Below are 15,793 nucleotides of genomic sequence, written 5' to 3'. Positions count from 1 at the left end.
TGATTGACTTGACCCATTTCGTTAGCTTAGCACTTGATTGTTTAGTTTGTTACTATTGCTTTCTTCATGAATTATACATGTTCCTATGACTATGAGATTATGCAATTCCCGTTTACCGGAGGAACACTTTGTGTGCTACCAAACGTCACAACATAACTGGGTGATTATAAAGGTGCTCTACAGGTGTCTCTGAAGGTACTTGTTGGGTTGGCATATTTCGAGATTAGGATTTGTCACTCCGATTGTCGGAGAGGTATCTCTGGTCCCACTCGGTAATACACATCACTTAAGCCTTGCAAGCATTGCAACTAATGAGTTAGTTGCGGGATGATGTGTTACAGAATGAGTAAAGAGACTTGCCGGTAACGAGATTGAAATAGGTATTGAGATACCGACGATCGAATCTCAGGCAAGTAACATACCGATGACAAAGGGAACAACGTATACCGTTATGCGGTTTGACCGATAAAGATCTTCATAGAATATGTAGGAGCCAATATGAGCATCCAGGTTCCGCTATTGGTTATTGACCGGAGACGTGTCTCGGTCATGTCTACATAGTTCTCGAACCCGTAGGGTCCGCACGCTTAAAGTTCGATGACAGTTATATTATGAGTTTATGGTTTCTGATGTATCGAAGGTAGTTCAGAGTCCCGGATGTGATCACGGACATAACGAGGAGTCTCGAAATGGTCGGGACATAAATATCGATATATTGGATGACTATGTTCGGACACCGGAATGGTTTCGGGGAGTTTCGGGCATATACCGGAGTACCGGGGGGTTACCGGAACCCCTCGGGGAGACTAAAGGGCCTATTGGGCCCTAGTGGACAAGAGGAGGGGCAGCCAAGGGCAGCCGCGTGCCCCCTTCCCCCCCAGTCCGAATTGGACAAGGAGGGGGGGCGGCGCCCTGATACGTCTCCAACGTATCTGTAATTTTTGATTGCTCCATGCTATATTATCTACTGTTTTGGACTATATTGGGCTTTATTTTCCACTTCTATATTATTTTTGGGACTAACCTATTAACCGGAGGCCCAGCCCAGAATTGCTATTTTTTTGCCTATTTTAGTGTTTCGAAGAAACAGAATATCAAACGGAGTCCAAACAGAAAAATCCTTTTTGGAACATGATTTTCTTCTCGGATAAGACCCAGGAGACTTGGACCCTACTCCAAGAAGTACCGGAGGCGGTCACGAGGGTAGGGGGCGCCCCCCCTACAGGGCGCGCCCCCTGCCTCGTGGGCCCCTCGGTGCTCCACCGACGTACTCCTTCCTCCTATATATACCCACGTACCCCCAAACGATCAGAACAAGAGCCAAAAACCTAATTCCACTGCCGCAACTTTCTGTATCCACGAGATCCCATCTTGGGGCCTGTTCCAGAGCTCCGCCGGAGAGGGCCGTCATCACGGAGGGCTTCTACATCATCATAGCCCCTCCGATGAAGTGTGAGTAGTTTACCTCAGACCTTCGGGTCCATAGTTATTAGCTAGATGGCTTCTTCTCTCTTTTTGGATCTCAATACAATGTTCTCCCCCTCTCTTGTGGAGATCTATTCGATGTAATCTTCTTCTTTTGTGGTGTGTTTATTGAGACCGATGAATTGTGGGTTTATGATCAAGTCTATCTATGAACAATATTTGAATCTTCTCTGAATTCTTTTATGTATGATTGGTTATCTTTGCAAGTCTCTTCGAATTATCCGTTTGGTTTGGCCAACTAGATTGGTAGTTCTTGCCATGGGAGAAGTGCTTAGCTTTGGGTTCGATCTTGCGGTGTTCTTTCCCAGTGACAGAAGGGGCAGCAAGACACGTATTGTATAGTTGCCATCGAGGATAACAAGATGGGGTTTATTTCATATTGCATGAATTTATCTCTCTACATCATGTCATCTTGCTTAAAGCGTTACTCTATTTTTAACTTAATACTCCAGATGCATGCTGGATAGCGGTCGATGAGTGGAGTAATAGTAGTAGATGCAGAATCGTGTCGATCTACTTGTCACGGACGTGATGCCTATATACATGATCATGCCTAGATATTCTCATAACTATGCTCAATTCTGTCAATTGCTCAACAGTAATTTGTTCACCCACCTTAGAAAACGTATGCTCTCGAGAGAAGCCACTAGTGAAACCTATGGCCCCCGGGTCTATTCTCATCATATCAATCTCCATAACTTTAATCTTGTTTTGCTATTTACTTTGCTTTTACTTTTTTACTTTGCATCTTTATATCAAAAATACCAAAAATATTCTATCTATCAGATCTCACTCTCATAAGTGACCGTGAAGGGCTTGACAACCCCTAATCGCGTTGGTTGCGGGTAGCTATCGCTTTGTGCAGGTACGAGGGACTTGAGCGTGGGCTCCTACTGGATTGATACCTTGGTTCTCAAAAACTGAGGGAAATACTTACGCTACTCTGTTGCATCATCCCTTCCTCTTCGGGGAAAACCAACGCAAGCTCAAGACGTAGCACGCCCCCCTTTCCTTCCCCCTCTCTCTCCTTCCCTCTCCTCTCCTACTCCCACATGGAAAGGGGGAGTCCTACTCCCGGTGGGAGTAGGACTCCTCATGGGGCGCGCCTAGGGTGGTCGGCCCTCTCCTCCTCCTCCACTCCTTTATATACGGGGAGGGAGGCACCCCTTGGAGATACAACAATTGATCTCTTGGATCTTTTAGTCGTGTGCGGTGCCTCTCTCCATCATAGTCCACCTCGATAATATTATACCAATGCTTAGGTGAAGCCCTGCGATGGTAGAACATCAATATCGTCACCACGCCGTTGTGCTGACGGAACTCTCCCTCAAAGCTCGGCTGGATCGGAGTTCGAGGGACGTCATCGAGTTGAACGTGTGTAGAACTCGAAGCTGCCGTATGTTCGGTACTTGATCGGTCGGATCGTGAAGACGTACGACTACATCAACCGTGTTGTGCCAACGCTTCCGCTTTCGGTCTACGAGGGTACGTGGACACACTCTCCCCTCTCATTGCTATGCATCACCATGATCATGCATGTGCGTATGAATTTTTTTGAAATTACTACGTTTCCCAACACTTGGAGGCCGCGACCAAACCTTTACAAACAAGGTTGGGTCAATCTCCACAACTTAATTGAGGCTCCCAATGACACCATGAAGCTTCACCACAATGGACTATGGCTCCATGGTGACCTCAACCGTCTAGGGTGCTCAAACACCCAAGAGTAACAAGATCCGCTAGGGATTAGTGGGGGAATCAAATTTCTCTTGGTGGAAGTGTAGATCAGGGTCTTCTCAACCAATCCCGAGCAAATCAACAAGTTTGATTGGCTAGGGAGAGAGATCGGGCAAAAATGGAGCTTGGAGCAACAATGGAGCTTTTGGGGGAAGAGGTAAGTCAACTTTGGAGAAGAAGACCCCCTTTCAAAGAGGGGGAACAATCCAACAGTTACCCCCCAAAACAGCCCCACAGAAGGCGGTACTATCGTAGGGGGCAGTGGTACTACTGCTGGGACCAGCGGTACTACCGCTCCCCCTCGCGGTACTGCCGTGCAGTCTGGGAGGGCTAGCGAATGAGCAGGAGTCAGGCCCAGTGTGGTACTGCCGCGGTGGTAGGGCGGTACTACCGCTTCTACTGCCGCTGCTTAGTGTCGCACAATCCGACAAGAGAGGCGACCCCCTCGAGTCAACGTGGTAGGAGCCTGGTACCGCAGCGGTACTACGGCTGAGGACCCACAGGCGGTAGTACCGCTGGGCACCGCGGTACTACCGCTGGGACCAAATCATACTCATAAAAAAGGGAATGAAACCTCCATCGAAGCGGGAAGGCTCAGAGGGTGTGAAAAAGATGTGTACGTGTTGATTCCACCCAGCCTTACCAAAGCGGACCCCCTCTTGATAGTATGGTTACTCCCACGAAACAAGTCCACCAAAACAGAAACGAAAGAGCTACACCGTCTTGATTAAAACTCCGAGGGGAACGAATCGTCTCGTGCCAAAGGATGAATCTCTGAAACACTCAAAGCACATGATTAGTCTGCAAACATGTTGTCATCAATGACCAAAACTACATCGAGAGAGATATGCCTTAACAATCTCCCCCTTTTTGGTGGATTGATGACAACCAGGGAATTGCACAAAGAAAGGACATGAAAGTAAAGATACTTAGAACTACAAAATATAGACGAGCTCCCCCTGAATGTGTGGAACTAATTAGTAGTGTCTTTGGAATGCAAGGCACACACATTAGGATCAACACTCCCCCTATATCTTATAGTCCAATAACCTAAGCAGGTGGGTACGTGAAAGCAGGGTATATAACAGGATAAGTATGCAACTCACAAATTACCAAATAACTTGATAGACATAGATAATAAGGATAAGGTAGCATATGACTCACACCATATGACTGGAACTAGGTCTCACAGGCACAAAAACAAACAAATCAAACGACGAGAGAAAGCAACGACACAACAAACCACAAGGACACACTCGCAACTCGGCGACGACATAAATCGCAACGACATAAATCCCTATACTCTCTCCCCATTTGGCATCGAGACACCAAAAAGGCAAAGAGGGTTGCTGCGGCTCCAGGTGATAGCCAACTGAGGATCTCGAACATCATATCCCAGCGGGATCGTCTGCACTGCCGTCATTGATTGAAAATTGCTCGGTGTCTGAATCGGTCCACGAACAGGGCTGCTGAATCCACTCCTCCTCATCAGTGATCTTGCCCTCAAAACCGCTGGCAACGGTTGCACCCAACTAACGCATGAGCTCTTTGTGATGACTCCTGGCCTGCTTCTCAGCCACATGAGTCATGTACTGACCGTGAGACTCCATGCAGAAGAGTTTCTTCATCTTGCGCTTGAGCTTATTTGCCCAAGAGGGTTCTGCTCCAGATGGCTCATAGTCATCGTCATCATCCACATCAGCCTCGGTCTCCATGTCAGCAGCTCCAGGCGGAATGCCAGAACTCGGAGCTGTGGTGCCCCAGTTCTCCTTCTTCCTCAGACACTTGATCTCATGAGAAACTAGATCCCCGGTCTCCAGCACCACCCTAGGATACACACGCTCCCAGGCCTTCTCAATGATCAACATGATAAACGGTCCATAGATAGGGCACTTGCGCTCGGAGATGGCGGAAACCAACTCAGACCACATTACATGAGAGATATCCAAAGAGTATCCAGTGTTTTCTTCCTTCTCATGTTGACAGAAAAGAAGCATGTCCACAAGAAAAGAGTGTACCATATCCAAGTTGCCAATGCGAGGGAAGAGGGTCTCCCTGAAGATGCAATGGAGGATATCCAGAAATGCTGGCAGCTCATAGGTCTCCTTCTGAGTCACTGGGTTAATCTTCAAGGTACAGTATGGCCAGAGAGATTGCTTGTGAGTGGAAGTTGCATTGCGGTGAGGACGAAAGCCAACTGGGTTCGCTAGACCTTGATCCTCAACTTCAAGAAGCTCCATGAAGGCCTTCCACTTGACAGTAAGCAGCCTGGCATTTGTCATCCAAGTCAGAGTTCTGTCCTCATCTGTCCCAAGATGGACGGTGGCATAAAACTGAGCCACCAAATCTGCATCAAAATCCTGGTTGAATTGCATGATCCTGAGGATGTTCCACTGAGAGCACATCTGGAGAGCCTCCCCAAAGTAGTCAGGATCCTGCTCCATAAAGGCAACGTCGATGGAGCGAACATCAACAAAAAGATTCTTCTTGGCTTTGATCACATCAAAGTAGATGGCATGCTGAAAATGGTTCCAGAACGGGCGATTGACCAAAGCAGGTTCTTGAATGACCTCATAGGGGTTGCGCCGACACTTCTCCCAGAATTCCTTGGCAGACATCTCTGTCATAGACTTGGCCCTTGGCTTGGGCTTGGACGCACTCATCTTCTTCATTTGAGGTGGAACACTTGATGAGGCCGCCGTTGTCTCAGAGGTGCGGTAGCGCTTGGACGTTGCACATCCGGGGTTGACACGGCGGACTTGCTGCTCAGGATGTTCATCACCTGGAACCAAACACACGAGCAGAAGAAACTACACAAAAGAAAGAGCATAAGCCTCCAAACAAGACAACATGGATCAAAAAGTGGTAGGAAATGATGGAATTGGGCATCCAGCGGTAGTACCGCGACCCAAACGCGGCAGTACCGCTCGAGCGGTAGTACCATGCAAGATGGGCGGTAGTACCGCTCAAGACGGGGAACGGCGGTTCCCTACTGCTGTGGACAGATCCGGCACTACCGGGGATGCCAAATTCAAAAATAAACCTACCAAACATCAATCCAAAAGGCCTAGATGCCATCTCCATCCTACTCAAGCCTCGGCTTAGCCAGAAATCAAGAAAAGCAATGCCTATATCCCCTAACAACTAGATGTGAGATCTAGGCAAAGAGAGAACGGGGACGGGGACAATACCGGCATCCGGCACGAAGACGGTGGCCGGCCGAAGCCCTCCTACGGCGAGACGTCTCTGGAGCGACGAAGAAGACGAGCGAGTGGAGCAAATGGGTATGGGGGAGAAAAGCAACTCCCCCGGCTCCAACATAACCCCCCATCGCCCGCCCCGTAGCGGTAGTACCGCTGGGGTGGGCAGTAGTACCGCTTGACGATCATCAGCGGTAGTACCACGCACCCAGCGGTAGTACCGCTCAGCCGCAAGACAGCTTAGCTCAAGAAAAGAAGCTGAGTAGAAAACGAGAGCAAACACACACACAAAAACAACACAAAGAGGACGAGAAACACACACCTCTCCAAGAGAGGGCGGTGACCGAGGCCACCTATGTTTGAGTCTGGAGGTATGGTGCCGCGAAGATTTTAACCTTGGGACCATGACCAAATCTCATCTTTGAAGCACAAGTACCATCAAAAATGGCTAAAGTGAAAGAGTTTGATTAGTTTATGCATAATGGGGGAGGGAAGGTTCATTGAGAGAACAACACTCCCCCTATGTCCATGCCTACATCTAAACTAGACATCAAGTTGAGTACGGTAGGGTGTGAAAGGTTCAAGAAACATTGCTCGAATCAATGATATTTAGCTCATGTCTTAACTCGCAAAATCTTGCTTCATCCAAGGGTTTCATGGAGATATCTCCAAGGTTATCATGAGTGTTGACATAGTTGAGCTCGATCTCCCCTCGCCTAATGTGATCCCAGATGAAGTGATACCGAATCTCAATATGCTTCATCTTGAAGTGTTGGACCGGTTTGAGAGAAATCTTGATGACACTTTCATTATCACACCAAAGAGGCACTTTGTCACAAATGACACCGTAATCCTTTAAAGTTTGCCTCATCCAAAGAAGTTGTGCACAACAACTACCGGCCACCACATACTCCGCTTCGGTGGACGAGAGAGACACACAACTTTGTTTCTTGGAAGACCAACTCACCAAAGAGCAACCAAGAAATCGGCACCCTCCAGAAGTGGACTTCCTATCCACTTTGTCTCCCGCCCAATCGGAGTCCGAATATCCTACAAGCTTGAAGTTTGCTCCTCTTGGGTACCATAAGCCAAAGTTTGGGATATGAGCCAAATATTGAAAGATTCGCTTGACCGCCACAGAGTGGCTTTCCTTAGGTGCGGCTTGAAACCATGCACAAATTCCCACACTCAACATGATATCCGGTCTAGATGCACAAAGGTAAAGCAAGGAGCCAATCATGGAGCGATATACCTTTTGATCCACCGCTTTACCATTGGGATCAATGTCAAGTTGGCACTTGGTGGGCATGGGAGTGGAAGCCGGCTTGACATCACTTAGCTTGAATCTCTTGAGCATGTCTTGAGTGTATTTGGCTTGGTTGATGAAGGTTCCTTCTCTTCTTTGTTTGACTTCGAAGCCAAGGAAGAACTCCAACTCCCTCATCGAAGACATCTTGAACTTAGAGGTCATGAGTGCGGCAAATTCCTCATTGAAAGCTTTGTTAGGGGAACCAAAGATAATATCATCAACATATAGTTGGCACACAAACAACTCCCCTTTGACCTTCTTAGTAAAAAGAGTGGGGTCGATTAGCCCAACTTCAAATCCATGATCTTATAACAACTCGGTAAGGTGGTTATACCACACACGTGGGGCTTGTTTAAGGCCATAGAGTGCCTTGTCGAGTTGATACACATGATCGGGAAAGTAGGGATCCTCGAACCCGAGGGGTTGCTTGACGTATACCAACTCATTAATAGGACCATTAAGAAAAGCACTTTTAACATCCATTTATTGCAATTTAAAGTTGTGATGAGAAGCATAAGCAATCAACAAATGAATGGATTCAAGGCGAGCAACGGGAGCAAAGGTTTCACCGTAGTCGATACCCTCGACTTGGGAGTAGCCTTGTGCCACCAATCTTGCCTTGTTGCGAACGATGGTCCCATGAGCATCTTGCTTGTTCTTAAATATCCACTTGGTCCCAATGACATTGTAGTTCCCCGTTGGCCTTGGCACCAATCTCCACACCTTGTTGTACTCGAAGTTGTTGAGTTCTTCATGCATGGCATTAAGCCAATCCGGATCTTCGAGCGCCTCCTATACCTTTTGGGGTTCAACACAAGAGAAAAACGCGTGATGTTCACAATAGTTTGCCAATTGTCTATGAGTGCTTACCCCCTTTTGAATGCTTCCAAGCACATTCTTCATGAGATGACCCTTGGTGGAGAGCTTGGAAGCAATCTTGGCGGCACGACGCTCCAATTCCTCCTCGGGGGTGAGTCGAGGAGCGGTCACTTGATCATCTTGAGCGCCATCTTGAGCTTGTTCTTGATCTCGAGGAAGCTCTTGATCTTGAACTTGCTTGGAGGAGAGAACTTGACCTTGGGCATCACTTGATGTTTCAACACCATCTTGAGATTGACCTTTCCCTTGGTCTTGTTCTTGAGGTTGAGGGCCTTCACTTTGTTCTTCGGAAGCATGTGGGCCTTGGGTTGGTGATGGCTCCACTTGAGTGGAGCATTGTCCTTCTCCTTCCGCCACAAGGGGTTCCTTCAATGGGTAGGATAAAACCAACACCCATTCTTCTTATGGCTTGAGGAGGAGTTTCATCACCTACATCGCAAGTACCACTTTGCTCCACTTGGGAGCCGTTATTCTCATCAAACTCCACGTTACACGTCTCCTCAATAAGCCCCGTGGATTTATTGAGGACATGGTAAGCATGAGAGTTTGTAGCATAACCAACAAATATGCCCTCATAAGCTCTGGCCTCACATTTAGACAAACGAACACCTTTCTTCAGAATGGAACACTTACACCCGAACACCCGGAAGTACTTGAGGTTGGGCTTGTTACCAGTGAGTATCTCATATGGAGTCTTGTTCAAGCCTTTGCGGAGATAGAGCCGATTTGATGCATGACACGCGGTGTTGATGTCTTTGGCCCAAAATTTGTATGGAGACTTGAACTTCGCCATCATGGTCCTTGCCGCATCCATCAACGTCCGGTTCTTCCTCCCCGCTACACCATTTTGTTGAGGGGTGTATGGTGCGGAATATCGATGCTTGATCCCCTCATCACTAAGAAACTCATTGAAGGTGTAGTTCTTGAACTCGGTGGCGTTGTCACTTCTTATTGTCAAGATCTTTGCATTGTGTTGACGTTGGGCTTCATTTGCAAAGTCAATGCTGGTTTGTGGGGTCTCGCTCTTCCTCTTAAAGAAATATACCCAAGTGTATCTTGAATAATCATCCACAATCACCAAGCAATACTTTCTACCCCAAGACTATCAAAGGATGGAGGCCCAAAGAGATCCATATGAAGGAGCTCCAAAGGCCTCTTCAAGTAGATGATAGTCATGGGAGGGTGAGCCTTCTCATGTAGCTTTCCTTCAATGCAAGCACTGCAAGCACGATCTTTAGCAAAACTAACATTTGTTAGTCCACGGACATGGTACCCCTTGAGAAGACTTTGCAAAGATATCATATTGACATGGGCTAGACGGCGATTCCAAAGCCATCCCACGTCAACTTTAGCCATTAGGCATGTCGCGGTCTTAGTGGGTCGCTTCGAAAAGTTAATCACATAGAGACCGTTCTCGACATGCCCAACAAAGGCTACTTTAAGAGTCTTGCTCCACAAGAAGACCACGATATCAATATCAAAGAAAGTGTCAAAGGCCATGAGTGCAAGTTGACAAACGGAAAGTAAATTCTATGCAAGGGACTCAACAAGCATGACCTTCTCGATCATGAGATCATGAGAAATGACAACCTTGCCAAGCCACAATACCTTGGAGGATGAGGCATCACCCCACTCGAAATTGGTGGGCATAGATGGAATTTTGTGAACATCCACCACCAAGTCCTTGCTTCCAGTCATATGATTAGTGGCTCCACTATCGAGCAACCATGATCCCCCACCAGAAGCAAACACCTACAAGAGATCAATGCTTGGTTTTAGGTACCCACTTAGTAATGGGTCCTTTGATGTTAGTAACGAGGGTCTTAGGAACCCAAATAGACCATCAATGTACTCATAAGGAGAGCCAACAAATTTGGCATAAACATGTCCATCACTAGCACGACACAACACATAAGAAGAGTTAAAGTCGCCGGCTTGGTTGGGAGGGGAAGTGTTGCCCTTCTTGGCATCACCACCCTTCCCGGTGTTCTTCTTCTTCTCCTTAGTGGCACCCTCTCCCTCCTTCACAAAGGTTTGCTTGAGAGGGGGAGGTCGTTTGGCCTTGTCATTCTTCTTCTTGTTCTTGGACTCGGGTGCGTACCCAATCCCTTCCTTGGACACAACTCCCTTTTGATTGCTCAAAAGTTCATTCAGGTTTTTCTTGCCTTGTATGCAAGAAACAAGGCCTTTCTCAAGTCGCTCCTTAAACTTAACATTCTCCTCAACAAGATGCACATGCTCACAACATGGGTTAGTAGCATTTGCATTATCAATTAACACCATATGAGGAAATGTGGCTTTCTCCTTGGTTAGCTTTACTTGAAGTTGATCATGAGACTCTTTGAGGCTAGCATGAGTACCCTTCAAGACCTTGTGAGCCTTGTCAAGTAGGTCAAACTCCTCTTTGAGTCTAGCAAGATCAACCCCAAGCTTGTCCTTCTCGGAGTTTAGCACACGAGAAACAACAATAGCATGATCAAGATCTTTCTTTAACTTAGCGTGATCATCGTTGTGTGACTCCTCAAGAGCCAAACGAAGACTACGCTATTTCTCAAGAGCATTGGAAAGATCCGAAATCTCATCGGCATAGTCACTACTATGCCCCTCCATCTTAGAGATGGTATCTTCGTGAGCTTCAATCATGCCATTGGCTTCACCAAGTTGTTCCAAGAGAGCAACGAAGTGCTTCTTGGATTTACCCTTGAGTTTGCCCATAAAGGACTCAAACTCATTCTCCCCCACATTAGGTCCATCATGTTCATCAATGCAATCTGTCAAAGAAGGATTATTAATAATGGTAGTTTTGATGTTGGGGGTTACCTTGTTGGTGGCTTCAGCCATGAGGCACTTGGCGGTGATGCTCTCATTGGGTGAGTCGAAGAGTGACACTCGTGGAGTTGTCGCAATGGCAAAGGAGGCCATGGCAACCAACTCATCCTCATCATCATCATCATCATCCTCATTGTACTCTTCTTGTACCACCAACGCTTTCGGAGGAGTCTTCTTGGTGAAGTTGCTCTTGTTTGGGAAAGGCTTGACTTCGTCCTTTCGGATGAGCTTGCCACCATTGTCTTCCCTCTTCTCATACGGGCACTCCGAAACAAAATGGCTCACATTGCCACAATTATAGCAAGTCCTCACACGTTGCTTGCCCTTCGTGCCACTTGAGTTGTTCTTGCTAAAGTTGCGCCTTAAGTTTTTCTTGCTCCAAAATTGCCTTCAAGCAAGAGCCATGTGTTCATGATAGGCATACTTTGTATCTTCGGGGTTGCTCTCCTCTTCTTCTTCTTCGTCCTCTTCTTCCACACTAACCTTGGCCTTTAATGCAAGGTTGGGCTTCTTTGCTCTTTGAGAACGTAGCACCGCATTGTCGGCGGTCTTGTCCAAGATGCTCATGGCCACAAACTCATCCAACACTTCACTTGAGGACAAAGTGTGGAAGTACGGCCTTTGAAGAATGACGGAGGACATGGCCTTGTGGTAAGGCATCATTGCCTTGAGAAATTTGCGCTTGATCCAATTGTCATCCGTGTCCTTGCTTCCATGATCTCGGAGTGAGACCTCGAGTTTAGTTACTCTCCGATAAAGCTCACGGGGTTCTTCATCTTCTTTCATTGCAAACTCATCGGCTTCATCTTGCACTACTTCATAGTTGGAGCATTGAATGCTTGCGCTTCCCCGGTAGAGGGAGACAACACAAAGCAATGCATCTTTGGCCAAGGTGAAGGGCCGGAGATGAGGGAGATCTTCAGGTGGAATTGCATCTTGGATGATGAAGAGAGCACTCTCATTGACTTGATTATCCGCGAATCTCTAAGGGTGAAGTTGCTTGGGTCATGTGGATAGAAACCTTCTTCAATGATTCTCCAAAGATTAGTATTCACATGATTTAAATGACGCTTAAAGCGATAAACCCAAGAATCAAAGTCCTCATTTTTCACAATCTTAGGGGGAGGACCGGCATGATTCAAATAAGTAGAGGGAGTCGGTCCACCATAAACAAGTGGAGGTTCCACATGGGCAAAGATGCCAGTGCCATTCTTACCACTAGAAGAAGGAGCTTTTTCACTAGTAGCATCCCCCTTGTCGGAGTTAGCATCCGTCACCTTGTTAGTGGGATCACCCACTTACAATAGTGCGGTGGATAGTTTAAGCCCTTCAACGAATTTATTAAACATGCTTTCAACCTTGGTCGTCATGGAGGTTTTCAATGTGTCCAAGGCCACATTGAATTCCTCACGAGAGACCGAGGTTCCCCCATCGCCCGTAGACGAGACCGGATTCGCACCGGAGTGCTCCTCCACACCGTCTACGACGTCAACCTGATAACCCACAAGTATAGGGGATCGCAACAGTTTTCGAGGGTAAAGTATTCAACCCAAATTTATTGATTCGACACAAGGGGAGCCAAAGAATACTCTCAAGTATTAGCAACTGAGTTGTCAATTCAACCACACCTGGAAACTTAGTATCTGCAGCAAAGTATTTAGTAGCAAAGTAATATGATAGTAGTGGTAACGGTAGCAAAAGATAACAGTAGTAAAAGTAATGTTTTTGGTATTTTGTAGTGATGATAGCAATAACAACGGAAAAGTAAATAAGCGAAGAACAATATATGGAAAGCTCGTAGGCAATGGATCGGTGACGGAGAATTATGCCGGATGCGGTTCATCATGTAACAATCATAACCTAGGATGACACAGAACTAGCTCCCGTTCATCAATGTAATGTAGGCATGTATTCCGAATATAGTCATACGTGCTTATGCAAAAGAACTTGCATGACATCTTTTGTCCTACCCTCTCGTGGCAGCGGGGTCCTTATGGAAACTAAGGGATATTAAGGCCTCCTTTTAATAGAGTACCGGAACAAAGCATTAACACATAGTGAATACATGAACTCCTCAAACTACGGTCATCACCGGTAAGTATCCCGATTATTGTCACTTCGGGGTTAACGGATCATAACACATAATAGATGACTATAGACTTGCAAGATAGGATCAAGAACTCTCATATATTGATGAAAACATAATATGTTCAGATCTGAAATCATGGCACTCGGGCCCTAGTGACAAGCATTAAGCATAGCAAAGTCATAGCAACATCAATCTCAGAACATGGTGGATACTAGGGATCAAACCCTAACAAAACTAACTCGATTACATGATAGATCCCATCCAACCAATCACCGTCCAGCAAGCCTACGATGGAATTACTCATGCACGGCGGTGAGAATCATGAAATTGGTGATGGAGGATGGTTGATGATGCCGATGGCGATGGACTCCCCTCTCCAGAGCCCCGAACGGACTCCAGATCAACCCTCCCAAGAGGTTTTAGGGCTTGGCGGCGGCTCCGTATCATAAAACGCGATGAATTCTTCTCTCTGATTTTTTTCTCCCCGAAACACAATATATAGAGTTGGAGTTGGAGTCGGAGGAGCTCCAAGGGGCCCACGAGGTAGGGGGCACGCCCTAGGGGGGTAGGCGCGCCCCCACCCTCGTGGACAGGTGGTGGGCCCCCTGGCCTTCATCTTTTGCAGGTATTTTTTATATTTTCCAAAAAGTTGCTCCATGAAGTTTCAGGTCATTCCGAGAACGTTTGTTTCTGCACATAAATAATAGCATGGTAATTCTGCTGAAAACAGTGTCAGTCCGGGTTAGTTCCATTCAAATCATGCAAGTTAGAGTCCAAAACAAGGGTGAAAGTGTTTGGAAAAGTAGATACGACGGAGACGTATCAACTCCCCCAAGTTGAAACCTTTGCTTGTCCTCAAGCAATTCAGTTGATAAACTGAAAGTGATAAAGAAAAACTTTTACAAACACTGTTTGCTCTTGTTGTTGCAAATATGTAAAGCCAGCATTCAAGTTTTCAGCAAAGATTATAACTAACCACATTCTCAATAACGCTTAGGTCTCAAGTTTACTCATATCAATAGCATAATCAACTAGCGAGCAATAATAATAAATCTTGGATGACAACACTTTCTCAAAACAATCATAATATGATATAACAAGATGGTATCTCGCTAGCCCTTTCTGAGACCGCAAAACATAAATGCAGAGCACCTTTAAAGACCAAGGACTGACTAGACATTGTAATTCATGGTAAAAGAGATCCAGTCAAGTCATACTCAATGTAAACTAACAATAATGAATGCAAATGATAGCAGTGCTCTCCAACTTGTGCTTTTTAATAAGAGGATGATGACTCAGCATAAAAGTAAATAGATAGGCCCTTTGCAAAGGGAAGCAGGGATTTGTAGAGGTGCCAGAGCTCAGTTTTGAAATAGAGGTCAATAATATTTTGAGCGGTATACTTTCATTGTCAATGTAACAACCAAGAGATGGCGATATCTTCCATGCTACACACATTATAGGCGGTTCCCAAACAGAATGGTAAAGTTTATACTCCCCCTTCCACCAACAAGCATCAATCCATGGCTTGCTCAAAACAACGAGTGCCTTCAACTAACAAGAGTCCCAGGGGGAGTTTCATTTGCAATTATTTTGATTTAGTTTGCATAAAGCATGGGACTGGGCATCCCGGTGACCAGCCATTTATCTCGTGAGTGAGGAGCGGAGTCCACTCCTCTTGAGAATAACCCGCCTAACATGGAAGATACGAACAACCCTAGTTGATACATGAGCTATTCGAGCATACAAAACAGGATATTTATTTGAAGGTTTAGAGTTTGGCATACAAATTTACTTGGGATGGCAGGTAGATACCGTATATAGGTAGTATAGTGGACTCATGTGGAATAACTTTGGGGTTTAAGGGATTGGATGCACAAGCAGTATTCCCGCTTAGTACAGGTGAAGGCTAGCAAAAGACTGGGAAGCGACCAGCTAGAGAGCAACAACAGTCATGAAGATGCATTAAAATTAATCAACACCGAACGCAAGCATGAGTAGGATATAATCCACCATGAACATAAATATCGTGAAGGCTATGTTGATTTTGTTTCAACTACATGCATGAACATGCGCCAAGTCAAGTCACTTAAATCATTCAGAGGAGGATACCACCCTATCAAACCACATCATAACCATTTTAATAGCATGTTGGCACGCAAGGTAAACCATTATAACTCATAGCTAATCAAGCATGGCACAAGAAACTATGATCTCTAGTTGTCATTGTAAACATGTTTATTCATAATAGGCTGAATCAGGAAC

Source organism: Triticum aestivum, chromosome 4A (genome assembly GCF_018294505.1).
Source record: "Triticum aestivum cultivar Chinese Spring chromosome 4A, IWGSC CS RefSeq v2.1, whole genome shotgun sequence".
Classification (NCBI taxonomy): domain Eukaryota; kingdom Viridiplantae; phylum Streptophyta; class Magnoliopsida; order Poales; family Poaceae; genus Triticum; species Triticum aestivum.
This window is presented reverse-complemented; position numbering follows the sequence as displayed.